The following is a 19,040-nucleotide window of genomic DNA, read 5'->3' as shown; positions in this document are numbered from 1 at the left end:
CACTGGTGCACATTTTCTGGGGTCTAAAGGACCGTTCTGCCCTGTCTGCCACCCATGCATAGTCTGCGAGCCTGGGAATAGGCCTACCCTGCCTGCCACCAGTGTCCATGTATGTCTCCCAAAAGCCTGATGGCCAGTCTACCCAGCTTGCAGCCACCACCCACCCACATGCACTACCTGGGGACTGGCTCACCTGGCCCACCACTGCCACCCCCGGCACCTGAGCAAGGCACTGGAGGCCTAAGGACTGACCTGCCCAGATCCACCATCACCAGAACCCATGTACACCACCTGGGGGGCCCAGGGACTAGCATACCTAGCTTGCCACCACTATCACTGGTGCCTAAGGACCAGCCCACTTGGTATCCCCATTTGCAATAAAGCCTTGTCACAGCCTCCAATAACAACTATAGCCTAAGCCACTAAAGAACCCATAGATAACCACTGATGCTGATTACAGCTGAAGATATATAAAAACTACATCACTGCACCCACCCAGAATCAAAGCCAAAGCACCCCACCCTACCAACACTATAGATACATCTATAGGGAAGTCTTTTCCTATGGAAGTCAATCCATAAGACTGGAAGATGCAACTATTACACCAGATACACAGGTATCAATGTAAGAACACAGGAAACATGAAAAAGCAAGGAAACATGACACCTTTAAAGGAACACTATAATTCTCCAGTAACAGATCCCAATGAAAATAAAATCCATGAAATGGATGAAAAAGAATTCAAAACAATAATATTAAAGAAACTCAGTGAGGTATGAGAGAACACAGATAAAGAGTACAAAGAAGGCCGGGTGCGGTGGCTCATGCCTATAATCTCAGCACTTTGGGAGGCCAAGACGGGCAGATCACAAGGTCAGGAGATAGAGACCATCCTGGCCAACATGGTGAAACCCCATCTATACTAAAAATACAAAAATTAGCTGGGCGTGGTGGCGCATGCCTGTAATCCTAGCTACTCAGGAGGCTGAGGCAGGAGAATCACTTGAACCAGGAAGTCAGAGGTTGCAGTGAGCTGAGATTGCGCCACTATACTCCAGCCTGGCAACAGGGAGAGATTCCGTCTCCAAAAAAAAAAAGAGTACAAACAAATCAGAAAAATGATTCATGATCTGAATGGGAAAGTCAATAAAGAGATAGACATCATAAAAAAGAACCAAACAGAAATCCTGGAACTGAAGAAGTCAATGAAAGAAAGAAAAAATACAATCAAGAGCTTCAACAATAAACTAGATCAAGCAGGAGAAAAAGAATTTCAGAACTTGAGGACAGGTCTTTTGAAATAACTCAGACAAAAAAGAAAAAAGAATAAAGGAAGCCTACTTGACATATGCAACACCATAAAGAAAACAAGTATTAAAATTTTTGAAGTCTCAGAAGAAGAGATGGGCAAAGGTATTGAAAACCTATTAATGCAATAATAGCTGAAAACTTCTCAAGTCTTGAAAGGGATATAGATATTCAGATACAGGAAACTTGAAGGTCTCACAATAGATTCACCTCAAAAAGATCTTCTCCAAGGCACATTATAATCAAAATGTCAAGTCAAAGACAAAGATAAAATTCAAAAAAACAACAGGAGGAAAGTGTCAAGTCACATAAAAGGGAATTCCCAGCAGAAACCTTACAGGCCAGGAAAGTTTGGGATGATATATTCAAAGTGCTGAAAGGAAAAAAAAAAGGCAGCTATGATTACTATACCCAGCAAAGCTATTATTCAAAAATGAAGGAGAAATAAAGTCCTTCCCAGATAACCAAAACCAGAGGGAATTCATCACCACTGACAAGCCCTTCAATAAATTATTAAGGGAGTCCTACATATGGAAGTGAAAGAACAATATATACCATCATGAAAACACAAGACAGTATAAAACTCACTAGTAGAACAGATACACAAATGGGAAAGAGAAAGAATTCAAACATTACCACTTCAGAAAACCATCAAACTGCAATGATAAAAATTAAAAGAGGAAGTAAGGAAAAAAGGATATATAAAACAACCAGAAAACAATTAATAAAATGGCAGAAATAAGTCCTTAGCCATCAATAATAACCTTGAATGTAAATGGATTAAACTCCTCACTAAACTGGCTGGCTGAATTAAAAAGCATCACTATTTGCTGCCTATAAGAAACTTACTTCACTTATAAAGACACACATAGACTAAAAGTGAAGGGATGGAAAAAAATTCCTGCAAATAAGAACCCAAAGCAAGCAGGAGAAGCTATACTTACATGAGATAACACAGACTTTAAGTCAAAAACTGTAAAGAAGGTCATTCTATAATGATAAGGGGATCAATATAACAGTTCTAAATATATACATACCCAACACTGGAGCCTCCAGATAATAAAAAGCAAATATTATTAGATCTAAATAGACTCCAATACAATAATAGCTGGTGACTTCAACATCCAACTGTCAGCACTGGAGAGATCATCTAGACAGAAAACCAATAAAGAAAACTGGGAATTTAAACTGCACTTTAAACCAAATGAAACTAACAGACATTTACTAAACATTTCATCCAATAGCCACAGAACACACATTCTTCTCATCAGCACGTGGAACATTCTCCAGAATAGACCATATGTTAGGCCACAAAACAAATGTCAAGAAATTTTTAAAAACGAAAATCATATCAAGTATCTTTCAGATGACAATGGAATAAAACTAGAAATCAATAACAAGAGGAATTATGGAAACTGTACAAATACATAGAAATTAAACACCATGCTCCTGAACAACCACTGGATCAATGAAGAAATTAAGAAGAAAATTAAAAAATTTCTTGAAACAAATGAAAACAGAAACACAACATACAAAAACCTATGGGATACAGCAAAAGCAGAGCCAAGAGGGAAGTATAGCAATGAATACCTACATCAAAAAAAAAGGAAAGATTCTGAATGAACAAGCTAACAACACACCTCAGGGAACTAGAAATGCAGGAACCAGCCAAACCCCAAATCACTAGAAGGAAAGAAATAATAAAGATCAGAGCAGAACTAAACAAAATAGAGACTTAAAAAAATACAAACGATCAATGAAACAAAAGATAGTTTTTTGAAAAGATAAACAAAATTAGTAAACTGCTAGCTAGACCAACCAAGAAAAAAGAGAGAAGACCCAAATAAATAAAATCATAAATTAGAAAAGAGACATTACAACTGATACCACAGAAATACAAAGGATCATAAGAGACTATTATGAACAAGTATATACTAATAAATTGGAAAACCTAGAGGAAATGGACAAATTCCTGGACATGTACAACCTACCAAGATTGAACCAGGAAGAAATAGAAAACCTGAACAGACCACTAACAAGTAATGAGATTGAATCAGTAATAAAAAGCCTCCCAACAAAGAAAAGCCCAAGACTAGATAGCTTTACTATTGAATTCTACCAAACTTAAAAGAACAAACACCAATTTTTCTCAGTCTATTCCCAAAAATTGAATGGGAGGAAATTCTTCCTAACTCATCTACAAAGCCAGTATTACTCTGACACCAAAACCAGATAAGGACACAACCACCACAACAACAACAACTATAGGCCAACATCCCTGATGAACATAGGATGCAAAAATCCCCAACAAAATACGAGCAAACTGAATCCAACAACACATCAAAAAGATAATACACCATGATCAAGTGGGATTTATCCCAGGGATGCAAGGAGGGTTCAACACAAGCAAATCAATAAATCTGATATATAACCCCAATAGAATGAGGGATAAAAACCACATTATCATCTCAATAGATGCAGAAAAAGCATTTGATATGATTGAACATCCCTTCATAATAAAAATTCTCAGCAAATCAGGCACAGAAGGAACAAATCAGTCCTCAACTTCATAAAGGCCACATACGACAAACCCACAGCTAACATCGTACTTAATGGAGAAAAGCTGAACATTTTTCCTCTAAGAACTGGAACAAGACAAGGATGTCCACTTTCACCACTTTTATTTAACATAGTCCTGGAAGTTCTAGCCAGAGTAATCAGTCAAGAGAAAGAAATAAAACTCATCCAAATTAGACAGGAAGTGAAATTGTCCCTCTTTGCAGATGATATGATCTTATAAATACAAAAACCTAAAGATTGCATCAAAAAATTCTTAGAATGAATAAATGAATTCAGTGAAGTTGCAGGATACGAAATCAACACACAAAAATCAGTAGTGTTTCTACACACCAATAACAAACTAGTTGAAAAATAAATCAGGAAAGCAATCCCATTTATAATAGCTACAAAAAAAATACTTAGGAATACATTTATCCAAGAAGGTGAAAGACTTCTACAACGAAAATTACAAAACACTAACGAAAGAAATTGAAGAAGACATAAACAAATAGACATCCCATGCTTATGGATCAGAAGAATTAATATTGTTAGAATGACTGTACTACCCAAAGGAATCTACAGGTTCAATACAATTCTATCAAAACACCCATGATATTCTTCACAGAAACAGAAAAAACAACCCTAAAATTTATATGGGACCACAAAAGGGCCTGAATAGCCAATGCAACATTGGGCAAAAGGAACAAAGATGGAGGCATCACACTATTTGACTTCAAAATATATAATACTACAAAGCTATAGTAACCAAAACAGCATAATATTGGTATAAAAACAAATAGATCAAAGGAAGAGAATAGAAAACCAAGGAATAAATCCATGTATTTCTAGCCAAACGATTTTTGAAAACGACACCTAGAACATATTAGGGAAAGAACAGTCTCCTCAATAAATGGTGCTGGGAAAACCGGATTTCCATACACAGAAGAATAAAACCAGAGCCCCCATCTCTCACCATATACAAAAATCAAATCAAAATGGATTAAAGATTTAAATGTAAGACCTGACAGTATAAAAACTACTAAAAGAAACCTTCTGCACAGCAAATGAAACAATTAACACAGTGTAAGGATAAACTATAGGAGAAGATATCTGCAAACTATTTATCCAACAAGAAACGAGCATCCAGAATATGCAAGAAACTCAAACAATTCAATAGCAAAAAACCCAAAAAAGTCCCATTAAAAAGCAGGCAAAGGATCTGAAAAGAATCTCAAAAGATGACACACAAATGGCCAAGTATATGAAAAAATGTTCTACATCACTGATCATCAGAGAGATGCAAATCCAAAACCACACTGAGATATCATCTTACCCCAGTTAAAATGGCTCCTTTGAGCCTAGACTGAACTGTCACTTTACTAACGGATATCAAATGGTTAATAGTGTTCCCTAAGAGTCTAAAACCCAAAATGATCAGCTTTATCTTGTTTAACCACAAACCCAAGGAAGCCATGGCTATTGGGTGAAAATCCTTTCTGCCAAGAGGTAACACAAAGCCACATTTCCTCTCATTTTCTTCCCATTATAAAATGGTACCCGCAGCTCCAAAACAAAGTGATCACCAGCTAAAAGTCACTCCTCCAAAGCCAATACAGTTTAACACCTACTTCTAAAATCAAAGGATTTTTTTCACTAATAACTGAAGCCATTAGGAATTGATATAGTATTATAAAAACTGTATAAGCTACTTTTCATTTCCTCCACCCCAACATTGAGATCATTCAGAAAAGTAAAAATTGCAAAGAAATCCCCTGAGCAACATGAGTCAGGAGCTATGGTAGTTAGCTTGCTTCCCACTGGCGAACCTCAGGAGAGAGCACTGAAGCAGAGGGGAGAGGAGGAGGGACAGGCAGGCTTAGCTCTCTGCAAAGTAGGCTTGGGCATTTAAAGGGAAATGCCTATCTCCTGAGGGAAAGTCCTTACATACATGATGTAGTTCTCTGAGTCCAAGGATTAGCAATATTTTTGTAAACACCCCCTAATATGAGTCTTGTTAGGGGCACACACAAATACCCTGTCTGGATGAGACGGACTTAATTAATAACTATTACCAAGTTATATGCTCTTCCCCAGAAATCAACCTTGTTACCTATGTGGGGAACTCGGCACTGGTCCCATGTGCACTAGGTGCAATAGAAAAAGTAGAAGATGTCATCCCTGTCCCAAATGTTCCATGAGGCCAAGAACACGCAGAGTTCAGTGTATCAGGCCTGTACGAAATCCACGTAATTGGATGTCAGGCTTAATCTGAAACCCAAAAGGCCACAATGGAAGTGAGAAGTAGGCGTCAGTGATGGAGACACAGAATTGTTCCAGGAAGAGGCTGCATCCAGGGTCCAAAGGTGAAGCTGAAGAATCCCTCAGCCATGGGGCAGTTCCACCAAAATTTGCAGTTTTCTTGCCATCTTGGTGGTTTTCACTGGGGCATTATTAAGGCTGCTCTGATAAGCATGCATAAGGCTTACAATATATGTCTAAAAGCTAAACAGAATTGTACACACTCAGGAAGTGCTGAGGAGAAGGAGAGGTCAAGGAAGCTTTATGGGCAAAGTGGGGCTTGTCCTGGATTGGAAATGTAAAGAAAAAAGCATTCCAGAAGCAACCAGATCCAAGGGTGTAGTGATACTGGGGATGGTATATAACTCTCCTGTAGCAAAATTTTGTTACTTGACCATTATATTTTAAGGGTCCCCGGGAAATGGCTTTGGGAGTTTGAGGCCCTCAGCATTCATTACTCTACAATGCAGGCCTTAAGTGGAAGCTGATGCAACTTGATCATAATGTGGCAGTTTGAAATTAAGTACAAACAATCTGAAATGTAAGCAGATGACTGGCTTGTAACAATATGATTTTTTTAGAACATCTTAAATTTTTAATCCTTTCTTTATAGGCTACCTAGACTACTTTGGACTAAGAAAACTATGGAAAATTAGTAAGTGCCACAAGCGAATGCCAGGTGGTAGCACATGTCAATTTTCCACAGAGTCCTGAATGCACTGCTTGGGGTCTCTGCTCATACTTGCTGGAATCAACTGCAGTAGATTTTAGTCCATGGGTCGCTTTTCCTCATATTTCTTTGTAAACTCTTTAGCATTCTTATAGAATTTTTTACAGTCCTTAGAGTACTCTTCAGCTAGGTCAGCCCGAAATGGGTGCTCGGGCTGGGGGTTGTTCACAAGTGCTATGACAGCCTGGATTACTTGGTCAGTTTTGGTTGCTGGCTTCCAGTTTTCAGCACTAATTACTTGCAGACAGACTTGCTCCTTTTTGTCATTGTTTGGGTGATAAATCTTTGTTTTGTTTTAACTGTGGTCTTCAGTGGTTTAAATGGGTACTCTGCTGGAAATCTGATCTCCATTCTGAAGGCCCCCTTATCATATGGAGGGTTGTCAGGAACAATTAGCCCTTGCCAAGTCAAGAATTAGTTTCCTCAAACCTGGATGTTACGAAGTTTTTCATTCCACGTTTGCGGATTTCTTCAAGCTCCTTCATCAGCCTTCTGCTGGCTGCCATTTTGGATTTGGTGCTGCTCCTTTCCCCAGCAATATGATTTTAAAGGTCTAGTTGGTTTCTTTTGCATAGACAGTCCAGTCCCTGAATACTTGGCTGCTCTCCCTAAGAGGTATCATGACACCTAGACAGCTAGTTATCCCCATTTCAAAAAACGGCTGTCTCCCCAGGCCAATCTGAAACACAGGACACACACCTAGGCCAGCCACTGCTGTTGCTCGTTTTATGACCAGCTGCCTGGACTGTTGGCCTTCCCTTTCCGGAGGTGACAGATCAGATGCTAGGGAACCTATGGGGGTGTGAACGCCCTCACCAGCTCAACTGTCAAAGCTCCAGTCCCTGCCTGGACTGATGAGAAATTAAAGCCCTTTATTCACACATCTTTCCATTTGGACCAGGGGTCCTTCCCACAGAGCAGAGGAAGACACAAATGCATGATTTATTTTGTTCTTCAAATGTTATGAGTCTGAGTTCTCTACCTAATGGCCTACTCATTTACAGGAAGAAGAATTTACTCCTGCTCCATCACTGAAGCTAAAAACTTAATCTTCAGGCAGGCTAAGACAGTCGTGGCATTTTTTTCCTAAAGCCCATTAACTCAAGAGTCCTCCTTGACCAAGCACTTGGGAAGACATCTGTTTGAGTTGGCATTTTGGAAGAATCTATTTTCTATCCCTGTGTCAAGGAGAAGAGGAAGAAACTATATGGAAGAGAAGGATTAGAGCTCAAACAAACTTAAAAGCCAGAAAGAAGAGGAGGCCTGATCCTAGAATTCAAAAGTCCTGGTTTATTCTTTAAATTACTCTCCTGAAATTCAGAGGCACAGCCCCAAGACAACAGCTGGACAAATGATTTCCAATTTTGGCTGACTTACTGCCAGGTAACATTCCCTAAACTTGTTTTAAAAAAAGAAAGAGTCTTAAAATATGTAACACCAAGAGGGACAGAAATAGGAACAAGTGACGGTAGTCCTTAGGCAGTGCATCTCTTGTGTTCTCTCTTAAAAGCTGGAGTCACGTCTCCGAGTGTGGGAAATGAGCACAGCCTGCTGGGGCTGCCGCCTGATGGACGGAGGGGGCAGGACCCTGCATAGCTCCTGAAAAGCAGCAAAAATGTGTTCTCTCCAAAAATAAACAGGGGGCAGGAATGACTGTGAGTAAAGAGTTGGAAGCACGTGACTGGCGGTTGCAGTCCTGAAATACCAGCTTTCTACAAAAAGGAGCCTGTGAGAGGCAGAGAGCGGGAATTTCAGGAAATGGCCTCTTTATATGGTCTCATCCGAATGGGCTAGGATTCAATAACTGGAATTACCATGTCAGAGGGAGTCTTTAGGGCCAGACTTGTTTCTGATCTTTATATGGTTCCCCCAGATTCTTAAGATGCCAAAACAGAAAAGATGCTGCAGTGCCAAAAAAGGAGCCTTCTGAGTTTAGAAACTTCTCACACACTCTCAGAAGTCCTGGAGAAACTCCACCCTAACCCCAAAATATGAATCAGGCCAAGAGTTCTAAGTCCAAATTGCAACCTGTTTCAAAAAGCCAGTCCAAATACATGCATAAATTCCAACAGAAAGACATTTAGTTAAGCAAGATCAATTGCAAACTTCACACATATCCATCTTCCAGCTTCTAGGGGCAATGCAGCTCCCACATTCAATCTTAGATTACTGACTAAAAACAAACTTCCCTTTCTTTCTCCAGCAATCTTAGAGAAGATCCAAGAAAGTTGTTCTTTATATGCTTGGCAAGTGAAAAGACTGATAGTAATACGGTATGTGCATACGCTTCAGGGCTGGCATCTACTCCTGCAATCTGTCCTCCACGCACAGTTCCAACTCTCCCAGTTTCTTCCTCCTGCCTCAACCCTGGGTCTGACAACTAATCCCTCAGAGAACTGAGTTTCTCCATAGTAGATTTAAGGTCATGGAAGGTAATGGATCACTCAATCTTATAAGTGAACTCCTGTGAATAAACATAGTTCTCTCAAGCTGAAATGGACATACCAAAACGCAAAGTCTATTTTATGTATAAGAAAGAAAGCTGATCATCAGTGAGTGCTAAAGCCATTAGGTACAAGACTGACTGGTGGGCAACTGGGCATTTTCACAGTGCCAAAGAATCAACCCATATATTACATGCTAGTTGCAGGGGAGAAAAACATTCCTTAACAATGGAGATATCTATCACTATCCTAACTCAGTGATCAAACTTAGCAGCATTAACAGTGGGACGTAATGTGCTGCTACTTGAAACACATGACACCACCCAGGAAAACTTCCTGCCTAAACCATTCATCTGGAAATCTAATCAAGCCTTCCAATCTGATTTCCAGTTTACAAATCAGGTGAGAAAGTAATAAGTAAAATGACACTTGGAAGAAAGAATCAAACAAACCCAGGATGTGGGAAACTCTGGTAGAAGAACTGGCCTGATCTCTTCAAAAGTGTCAATGCCGTTAAAAAGACAGGAGTGAGCCAGGTGCAGTGGCTCATGCCTGTAATCCCAACACTTTGGGAAGCTGAGGCAGAAGGATCACTTGAGGCCAGAAGTTCAAGACCAGCCTGGGCAACAAAGTGAGACCCCATCTCTACCAATAATAATAATAATAATAATAATAATAATAATAATAATTAGCTGGGTGTGGTGGTGTGCAGCTATAATACCAGCTACTCAGGAGGCTAAGGTGAGAAGATCACTTGAGCCCATGAGGTTGAGGCTACACTGAGCTATGATCACGCCACTGAACTCCAGCCTGGGCAACAGAGTGAGATGCTGTCATTAAAAAAAAAAAAAAAAAGTAGAAGTGAGGGAGTTAGGGGACTATTCTAAATTAAAAGAGACTTAAAAGAAATAAATCTAATTGTGTGATTCTTGATTGGATTCTGGTGTGAACAAAAGAGCTATAAAAATACTTTGGAGACAACAGTGGAAAATAAATTTGGAGTGGGTAATAGTGTTAGGAAATTATTCATACTGTTAGGTGTAGACTTGTGGCTTTCTAGGAAAATATCTTTTTTTTTAGATATATGCTGAAGTATCTAAGTAACATGTTATGATGCCTATAATTTGCTTTGAAATAATTCAGCAAAAAATTATGTATAAAACATATATTCTATTTTTAAATATTTTATAAATTATAATTTAAGCAAATATGGCAAAATGGTAGTAACAGTTGAATCTAGTTGATGGATATATGTTGTTCATTGTACTAATTTTTTCTACTTTTCTGGGTGTTTCTCATTTTAATGAAAAGTTAAAACAATAAAGAAACTAGAAGCATAAAGTTTAGGTTTAACAAAAAAGAAAAAAGGCAGGGTTGGTATGGAGGAGGGTACCAGCATGGAGGTTGTTCCTTGATGCATGTGCTCGTGAAAAACAATGGGACATTCTCCACCTAATGGTTGGTAATTCCTAATATGCTGGGGACCAGAAAACTACTCTACACCCAAAACACGGGGTCTCAAGATCCCTGTCATGACTACAGGTGACGGAGGAAGGTGCTTTTAGATAAAAGTGCCTCCCTGCCCACCCTAGCCTCCTGTGGAATATATTTTAATTGTGTATACCTGAAATTGGGGAAGAAAACAATGTGGTAGAAGAACACTAGAGGCCGGGCAGGGTGGCTCACGCCTGCAATCCCAGCCTTTGGGAGGCCGAGGAGGGAGGATCACCTGAGGTCAGGAGTTCAAGACCAGGCTAGCCAACATGGTGAAACCCTGTCTCTACTAAAAATACAAAAATTGGCCAGGCATGGTGGCATGTACCTGTAGTCCCAGCTACTCCAGAGGCTGAGGCATGAGAATCGCTGGAACCCAGGAGGCGGAGGTTGCAGTGAGCTGAGATTGCATCACTGCACTCCAGCCTGGGTGACACAGCAAGACTCTGTCTCAAAAAAAAAAAAAACCACTAGATGAGACACCAACTAATCTGGCTTCTGGCTTCTAGTCCTTGTTCTGCCACAGACTAGGTCCACAACCCTGGGTTTTTCTTCATGCTAGAATTGATTCCTCCCACTTCCAAAATTCTGTAATTCTATGGATATATGAATTGTGGCAAATTGAATTCAGGTACCTAGGAAGAAGGTACCTAGGAGGAAGGTACCTAAGCAAAACAGATGTAAATGGCAACACCAAACACTTATCCATTTAAGCTGACATGAAGGAGACAGAGACAAAAATAGAGAGAACACAGGCTACAAAGAGAAATGAGAATATGTAAGCATAAGGACTTGACTGTTGGTGAATAAGCCAAGCTAGGTAATTAGAAATAATACATTAACGAATTCAAAGCTAATGATAAAATAATATCCAATGTCTATTTCACCATATGTGAAAGCTTTAGGAGGATTATTTGCTGAATCTTATGATATGATGAAGTGGGTACTACTACATACTAAGTTTACTGATGAGGAAACTACGCTTAGAGATTAACTCAGCTAAAAATCATACTATTTGTAAATAACAGGGCAAGGATTCAAACCCAGGTGTGTCTGATACCTGAGCTTTGCAATGAAGCAGATGATACATGATTGCCTAGCGGCTAAGTTGCATGCCAGCTAGAATGGGCTTGAAAGAACAGAACTGCCATAGAAAACAACCAATCTGGGCTGAAACAAAGTGCCCAACAATCCAGACTGATAATACAAATATAAGACCCGGCAAGGGCAAACTGAAAGGACCATCTCTTTCATTTATTTCCCGGGCTCAAGGTAAGATGTACCTGTCAATGATACAAATATGTTCAATAAGATAGGAGGTCCAGAAAATAGCATGGTCTAATCCTTACCCCTTTAATGAGGCAAGTCAAGGATTAGATTGAGGGAAGCGTTAAGGGCAAAGTCAGAATTAAAAAGTGATGCCAAAATCATATTAATAACAGCTTGAACACTGTGCCAAGCTGTGTTAGGCTGCATTCAGTATAAATCTTTGCACTTGGAAAATAGCTGTGTCTTTACTGCATGCTACAAGATATTTTCCTCATATCAACAGTGGAGTAGCTTTGAAGAAGGAGGGACTGAATCAAGGAGGACATGTGATTTTGCCACAAGGAAGCAAAGGGGAAAAGCTATTTAAAGGTGGGGAGAGGGAGCAAAGGAAGAGGGAGCAGGAAGGAGGGACAGTCCCGGGTTCAAATTCTAGAAATGTCTCTTTCTAGCTGGGCAGCCTTGTGCTCATCATATCTCCACTGAGCCTCCTTTTCCTCATGTGTAAAATGAGAATGATCATGAGTCCCTTGCAGGTCTACTGTAGACACTGGAGAAAATCCCTGGCATAGAGTAGACTCCTCATAAATAGTGATAACAGTGGCTATTATATTATTTTCAGAAATAATAATAACAGTAATAAAATGCAGACTTCAGAAGAGAAATCCTTAATGCTTAGGGTTGAGACAATGGAAGTTTCTGGTGGCCAGGTGTTACAGGGCCTTTTACTTGGGGGAGGCCTTGCGCATATTTCATTCTAAGGATCCAATTATCTATTCCAGCTTCCCTGAAGAGAGAGATATCCTTGAAAGCTGCCCAAATCAAGAAGAGGAAACCACAGTTCTGTAGCTCAATGAGACATAACATGATGCTCAGGACACCCACAGTGTTTGGCAAATGCTCTACTGGTGTCGCGCTTCCCAAATGTTCACACATAACCTATAATAAAAAGAGCCATATCCCACAGCTCAATACAAAGTCATCAAACTGCCCAATTTAAGTGACTCGTGGGATAGGGCTGCCAGTAGTTTGTTGAAGAGGCAGATCCAAAGAGAACAGATTTCAGCCCTGAAAACCATTCTTCAAATTCACCCTGGACTTTCCCACCTTGGATGGCATCTTCTTAATCTCAATTACATCCTTTTGGGTCATCCTAAATCAGCTCTCCCTTCTTCCTCTTCTTGGGTCTATATACCTTTCAGACACTTATAAAGACATGCCCCATTTCCCTATACTTTCTGCCATTCAGCCAACATAAAAATTCTTTTCAACATTCATCATAAACCAAAACCTATACATTTCTGTCATTCTCTTAACTCCTTTCTGTTTATTAAAATCAACCCAGCATGTGTGTAGCCAGAAATGTGCATAATATTGAAGGTGTAAATTCCCAACACTCTAAGAAGCAACCCCTCCTGGCACATGACTTAGTTACTTTGTATAAGCACAGTCTAGACTTGCTACCTCAACCAAAGCCAGGATGGAATGACTTGGAACAAGCTGAGAGCAGTAGAAGCAAGCTGTAACCTTGATGCTTTAGGAAACCTGATCTCCCACAAGACTCCTTAAGGGTGATAATGGAAAAGAAGTGAGAGAAGCATTAACCCATGGGCTGGCGGCCCCCATCATGTGAGACCTAGAGAGAAATGCCTGGCTTCATTCCCCACTCTGTATCATGCAGTGGTGAGACCAGGGACACTGCAGGTTTCACACTGCAGTTCTTAATCTTGCCTTAGTTGTGGGAGCCCAAGGAGAAGACACTATAAGTACAGAGCAAGGTCATGGCTAGCAAATTAGTACACATTTCACTATCCCTACTATATACCATTTGAAAAGTGGCCCCAGCACAGGCACAGTGGCTCACACCTGTAATCCCAAAATTTTGGAAGGCCAGAGCAGGAGGATTGCTTGAGCTCAGGAGTTCAAGACCAGCCTGGGCAACAAAGTGAGACCCCATCTCTACAAAAAATAGAAAAAATTAGCCAGGCATGGTGGCATATGTCTTTAGTCCCAGCTACTCAGGAGGCTGATCTAAGAGGATTGCTTGAACCTAGGAGATAGAGGCTCCAGTGAGCCATGATCCCACCATTGCACTCTAGTCTAGGCAACAGAGTGAGACTCTGTCTCAAAAAAAAAAAAAAAAAAAAAAAAAGCGTCCCCAGTAATCCTAAAAAATATTTTTTAAACATCTAGAACTGTTTCCCAAACTTCTGGATTTCATAAACTGTTAATATTTCAAAAAGTAAATTTCTGTTTGTGTGGATTGGCAGTACAGCTTAACAGCTTTTAATTTTGTTAAGAACATTTTTTTAACCATTTTTTAAATGGTTAAAAAATCATTTCATTAAAGAATGGACCTTTCTAATCTTCCCAAATTAGAAAGGACACAAACCAGGATAAGAAATGGTCCTTTAAATGGAATAAATTTAGCTTACAAAAAACTTACTACATTGTTCTTGGATTTCTCCTATCAGTAAAAACTTCCTTATGCATACACCAGTGTTAAAACATGCTACAGTCTCTTTTTCAGCTTATCAGTCCAAGCCCCAGGTTAATTTCTCAGGTTCTTTTCCCACCCTTTCTCAAATGAATAAGGCTGAAGGCCAGCTCCTCTACCACCCCAGCTGACAATGGCCTAACATGAAAGGCAGGACCTAGGAACAGTAACTTAATCCATAAATTTTACTACTCAGCTTGAGGCTGCACAGAAAGACCCTCCCCACTCCTGCCCTTGAAACAGCACACTGCCAACCTCTCTAACTCTAGAGGCCTTTTTAGATTAACCTTTCCTAGTGCTCAGCACAGCATCCGCATGGATGAACACTTGCATTCTGGTGACTTAGCTCTGGTTGCTGGGCCTCTTTCATACCCATGTTTCTGGTCATTACTTCCAAGTTGCACCACTAATGTCAGAACACTTTCTGTCTCAATAGCTAATATATCAGAACGTCCCTGTCACTAGTCCCAAGGGAAAATGGACACAAACTGTCTCTGCACCAATCACTCTCATTCTTTTCTCACCAATAATATCACCTGAAAAAAAAAAATGTATGTTGAAACAGTCCAAAAGCAATTGGCACATAATGGGAAAGTAGTATGTATTCAACTAATTGTCACACAGATAATAATTATAACTTTGGACAAAACATATAAAACCACTATTAGAAGATACTGGAGAGGAAACAAAAGCAGGCAGAAACTGAAGGAGATTTTATCCTTGAAAGAAAAGAACTGGATTGGTAAAAATCCATGCTCAAATAGATTCTCTGAGTGTGAATGCACTCAGTCTGTACAGCAATTGGGTAGCTGGAACTCCAGCAGAAAGCTGCAATTTTATTGGCTTTAAGAACAAAGCTTGGGGCTGCTAGAGGGGCTAGAAATAGGGGAAAATCCTGAGAAGAAGGGAGCCCCCAAATACATACACAAATTTCTCTAAAATTCTTAGTCAATACCTGAATTGTACATGCATAAAGGAGACTCCAAGAAACCCAGTGAAAAGCAACCGCTGAAAGGATAATAAAAAGCTGAGTAGAGATGAAATTTCATTGCAAGGGAGGCAGAGTTTGGAGTTTGAGTTCCACAAAGTTAGAGGTGCTTGGTACAAACATTGGGTCTTTCACTGAAATCCCCGAAGAGCCATCTGAGGAGTAAAGACCATGTCCCAGGACTATGGGATTTGCTCTAGGACAAAGGGCAAAACCAAAATACACCCAACCTAACACAGTCCGAAACCAAGTTCCCACAAGTTTAAGGTGATCCACAAATAGTTTAACAGCCTACTAAAACAAAAATAAACACTTTTCAGAGGAAGGTAATTCCAGAGTTACTGTAATTTTTCATCTACAATGTCTTATGTACAAACAAAAATTACTAGACATATGAAGAAGTGTGAAAATGTGACCTATAGTCAGAAGAAAAAGTAGACAATAAAAACTGACCCCAAGATGACCCAGATGTTAGAATTAACAGACAAGAACTTTAAAGCAGCTATATAAGGACCTTATAAGCAGCTATATGTTCAAGGACTTATGGGAAAAGATGGCCATAATGAACGAACAGATCGGAAATCTAGGAAAGAAACAGAAGCTATGTAGGAAAAAACAGATGGGGAAAAATAAATGGAAATTTCTAATTTAAAAGTAAAATATCTAAAATGAAAAAAATCAGTTGGGCTTAACAGCAGTTTGAACACAACAGTAAAAATCATCAGTGAACTTAAAGACAGACCAATAGAAAACACCCAATCTGAAGGACAAAAGGACAAAAGATAGGAAAAAAAATTAATAAGGCTTCAGAACAAAAAACATAGAACAAACTTATGGAACAATATCAAGCAGTCTAACATTTATGCTACTAGAGTCCCAGGCACAAAGAGAAAGAAAATAGGGCAGAATAGATATTTGAAGAAGTAATCGCCTAAGACTTTCCAAATCTGGGGTGACAAATATCAACTGTGAGATCTGCAAACCTTAGCAAATCCTAAACAGAAAAAAATCAAAGAAAATGACACACAGTCACATCATAGTCAAAGTGCTAAAAAGCAAAGATAAAGACAAAATCTTTAAAGCAGCCAGAGGGAGGAGAAAAGACTTACATACAGAACAATCGGGGGAAAAATGGCCAGAGGACAAAGGTATGGCAATTTTTAAAGTGCTGAAAGAAAAAAAAAAAACTCTCAATCTGGAATTCCATATCAATATAAAATATCCTTCAAAATGAGGATGAAATCAAAACATTTTCAGATTTCAGATAAACTAGATAGAGAAGTTGTTCTTGGCAAATCTGTACTACCAGAAATGCTAAGGGAAGTTCTTCAGGCTAAAGAGAAATGACACCCCCAGATGGAAACTTAGATCTATTGGAAGAAATGAAGAACAACAAAAAAGGCAGAATATCTCTCAGTGACAACTGTTTAAAGTAAAATGACAAACTGGGCTGGGGTGGTGGTTCACGCCTGTAATCCCAGCACTTTGGGAGGCCGAGGCAGGTGGATCACTTGAAGTCAGGAGTTTGAGACCAGCCTGGCCAACATGGTGAAATCCTGTCTCTACTAAAAATGCAAAAATTAGCCAGGTGGGTGGTGGGTGCCTCTAATCCCTGCTACTTGGGAGGGTGAGGCAGGAGAATTGCTTGAACTGGGAGGCAGAGGTTGCAGTGAGCCAAGATCATGCCACTGCACTCCAGCCTGGGCAACAGAGTGAGACTCTGTCTCAAAAACAAAACAAAACAAAAACCCGACAAACTGTATTGCAAAGTTCTTAATATAAATAGTTTTAAAATATATGCTATTAATACCACAAAGGACTGGGGGGACAAATGGACTTAATGGCTGCAAGGGTCTCACATTTTATATGAAGTGGTATAATTTTTTTTTTTTGAAACAGAGTCTCGCTCTGTAGCCCAGGCTGGAGTGCAGTGGCACGATCTTGGCTCACTGTAACCTCTGCCTCCTGGGTCACAGTTCAAGCAATTCTCCTGCCTCAGCCTCCCAAGTAGCTGGGATTATAGGCGTGTGTCACCACGCCCAGCTAATTTTTGTATTTTTAGTAGAGACGGGGTTTCACTATGTTGGCCAAGCTGGTCCTGAACTCCTGACCTCTTGCTCCACCCACCTCGGCCTCCCAAAGTGCTGTGCTGGGATTACAGGAGTGAGCCACCAAACCCGGCCATGGTATAATATTAACTCTATGTAACCAGTGATAAGGATGCATATTTTAAATCCTAGAGTAATCACTAAAAAAAAAGTATAAAAAACAATACCTAAAAGCCAATGGAGGAATTAAAATGGAACTTAAAAGCAATGGGCTAAACACAGTGACATAACTCTCTATTATATTGGGTAAAAGCACGTGACCAGAAATGTTTCGGTCTATCACCAATGACATTCGACATTAGTCAGTACCCTTTTCCTGTAAAGTATCATTATTTAAAGAATATTTTACTATCATTCTGCTCCTTTTCAGTAATTATTGACATGTCACATAATAAAAAGAAATCTAGCCTAGCTAATGATTTCAATGAAGCTTTCTGATCACAACCTTATGGTTTCTAAGCAGATTAGATATTCTATATTCACAGCACACTCTCTACATCTCCTTGCCTCTCCTAAATCCTGGCTTCCCCCACGGACTTCGTTGCTCTCGCAGCTCTTTCAAGTAGAGTCTGCTCATTTTTTAAAATCCTGCAAACCCAAGTCCCAAGACAATACTCCTGTTTCACTCCCCAAAGTTCCTCTAGACCATTATTCTTCCAAATTATTATGAAAACACTTCTTTCAAAACTTGTACCATTCAGCTATACCACCTCTCTCCTTCATTCCTGTCACTAACAATGCCCTGAGCACACACTGACCAAAAATTTGGGCATTTGGCTCCCTCTCCACAACTATTCTCATTATTCTAAGCCAAGTTAGTGTTCACATGAACAGTTCTAATGTTTAGCCTTGTGGTTCCCAGACCCTTTAAATGCCAATGGCCTTGCTGCTACTTTTTGAAACTCCAGTCATAACTGGAACTGCTCCATCTCTGAAATATCCAGTCCCCTCCTTCCCTCCTTATCTAACAACTTCCTTCTTGGTGTCACTTCTTTCCCTATCAACCTAGCTCATTCCCAAGGTCGATGACATCATGCCACCCCCCCCTTATCTTTTTACCACACTTCCCCTTGCTATGGTTGGAATGTCCCCGCTAAACTTGGGTTGAAATTTAATTGCCATTGTAACAGTATTAAGATGTGAGATTATTATTTATTTTATTTTTTGAGACACAGTTTCACCCTTGTTGCCCAAGCTGGAGTGCAATGGCACCATCTTGGCTCACTGCAACCTCTGCCTCCCAGGTTCAAGCAATTCTCCTGTCTCAGCCTCCTGAGTAGCTGGGATTACAGGCCTGCACCACCACGCCCAGCTAATTTTGTATTTTTAGTAGAGATGGGGTTTCACC

The 19,040-nt window shown here is 39.8% G+C and overlaps 1 protein-coding gene and 1 pseudogene across 4 annotated transcripts in view; both read right to left on the bottom strand.

Annotated features, from left to right (window-relative positions):
* Positions 1 to 19,040, bottom strand: part of IFT43 (intraflagellar transport 43) — a 97,976-nt gene that overhangs the window by 62,605 nt on the left and 16,331 nt on the right. The window lies entirely within an intron of this gene.
* Positions 6,933 to 7,401, bottom strand: LOC100993854 (ubiquitin-conjugating enzyme E2 L3-like; annotated as a pseudogene).

The sequence above is a fragment of the Pan paniscus genome, chromosome 15 (genome assembly GCF_029289425.2).
Source record: "Pan paniscus chromosome 15, NHGRI_mPanPan1-v2.0_pri, whole genome shotgun sequence".
Lineage (NCBI taxonomy): Eukaryota > Metazoa > Chordata > Mammalia > Primates > Hominidae > Pan > Pan paniscus.
This window is presented reverse-complemented; position numbering and strand designations above follow the sequence as displayed.